Source organism: Aptenodytes forsteri, unplaced genomic scaffold (genome assembly GCF_000699145.1).
Source record: "Aptenodytes forsteri isolate BGI_AS27 unplaced genomic scaffold, ASM69914v1 Scaffold325, whole genome shotgun sequence".
In the NCBI taxonomy this organism is placed as follows: Eukaryota; Metazoa; Chordata; class Aves; order Sphenisciformes; family Spheniscidae; genus Aptenodytes; species Aptenodytes forsteri.
In genome coordinates, this window is record NW_008795575.1 from 899500 (window position 1) to 901309 (window position 1810).

Consider the following 1810-nt stretch of genomic DNA (forward strand, 5'->3'; position numbering starts at 1 on the left):
CCCAACCTCCAACCCTCTCTGGAGGACCCACCTTTCCATTTCACAGAAGAGCTCACCAGGACAAGGGGAACGATTGCAGCACAGCCATGTGCTTTAGCCACTAGTGAAAGCGGCTAGAGGAGTAAACTGCTCTTTTGAGGCTTTGCTTTCAATTGTTTGGTTTCCCCCTGACCCCAAAACCAATGAGTTTCAGATGGATGTTATCCTGTGCCAAATGTGCATTGTAGAGCTGATGCCTCGGGTTTGCGGATGCATCCCTCTAGATGGTGCTAAGCTAAAGAGAAAAGGCGGGTGGCAAGAGGCCTTGGAGGAGAGGTTGTCCTGCGGTGCGCTGCCTCTGCACATCTGGTGCTGCCTGAGGTCTCCTGGGCTAGGAGAACATCTCAGCTCTCTGCTTGCTCCCAGCGAGGCGCCCATGCCTTTGTACAGGTGTTCTGCTATGGCACTCATTGTGTCTATTTTCTGCAAATACTTCTCAGGCCCTTCTGCCACTTCATATTTCCCTTGCTGATGTGTGAGACTCCACAAATGCGTCATGATTTTAATCAGTGCATCTGCTCCTATCCGTGCACTAAATCAGACAAGTTGATTTTAATGGAAAAATTCCATCTCAGCTATTCTTTCCACTTCAACCAGTTTTACTGAGCAGCACAACTAAGACTACATCAGCTGAGTCCTCTTCTATCTTATGCATCGTTAGCCTGAACCTTAACCAAATTCAAGCATAGATAATGTATGACTTATTAATGTGGGCAATCGAGAGAGAATTCAGCCTGGCTGCCAGAGAACAGCAAGGATCATTGAGGATTAGCTGTGAAGGGGAAGTCTTTTAGATCAACAGCTGAACAGATTTTACTTTGGAGTCACAGATGGGCAGTAAATAAGCTATTGGAAGAGAGCTATTGTTAGAAGAGACTTTTAAAAAAGAATAACCACATTCAGGTCTGTCATGGTTTAACCCCAGTCGGCAACTAAGTACCACACAGCTGCTCGCTCACCCTCCCTCCCCCCCTGGTGGGATGGGGGAGAGAATCGTGGGGGAAAAAAAAAAAGCAAAAGCTGTGGGTTGAGATAAAGACTGTTTAAAAGGACAGCAAAGGAAGAGATAATAATAATAATAATAAAAATAAAAGAATATACAAAGCAAGTGATGCACAATGCAATTGCTCACCTCTCAGCTTCTTGTGTACCTGGGGCAGAGCATGAAGCTGAAAAGTCCTTGACTTAGTATAAGGACTACTTAGCAACAACTAAACCATCAGTGTGTTATCAACATTATTGTCATACTAAACCCAAAACACAGCACTGTATCAGCTACTGGGAAGAAAATTAACTCTATCCCAGCTGAAACCAGGACAAGGGCTGTTTTTCTTCCCACTAAGTATAAACAGGGGAAGAACAACTGTATTGACCTCAATAGCACTGTATGCGTGTGATGCTGCCGGGAGAAGAGAATTGAGCTTCTCTCCCCGTGCCTTGTTCTGCAGAGGGAAAAGATGTTCGTACACAGCGACGGTATCAATGCGCAACCTGCTGTTTTCAGTAGGACTGCAGAAGACAGCTCTTTGGCACAAGCAGGCTTAGCTCGGCTGGAGCCAAGGAGCGTTCAGCTCCCATTCAGGTGCATGGCATACAGAGCAACCTGAGAAGTGAGTTTTGGTGTCGGTCCTGTTCCTGTGCAATTAGCTCTGGCTGCTGCCCCAATATCACCTCTTCCCTCAGTCGTGGAGAGAGGCTGTTAAGGGTTTTAATTACTCCCCAATGTAGATTTGTTGGCCTGAGCTTTTAATGTCGTTTCTACTGATACAAT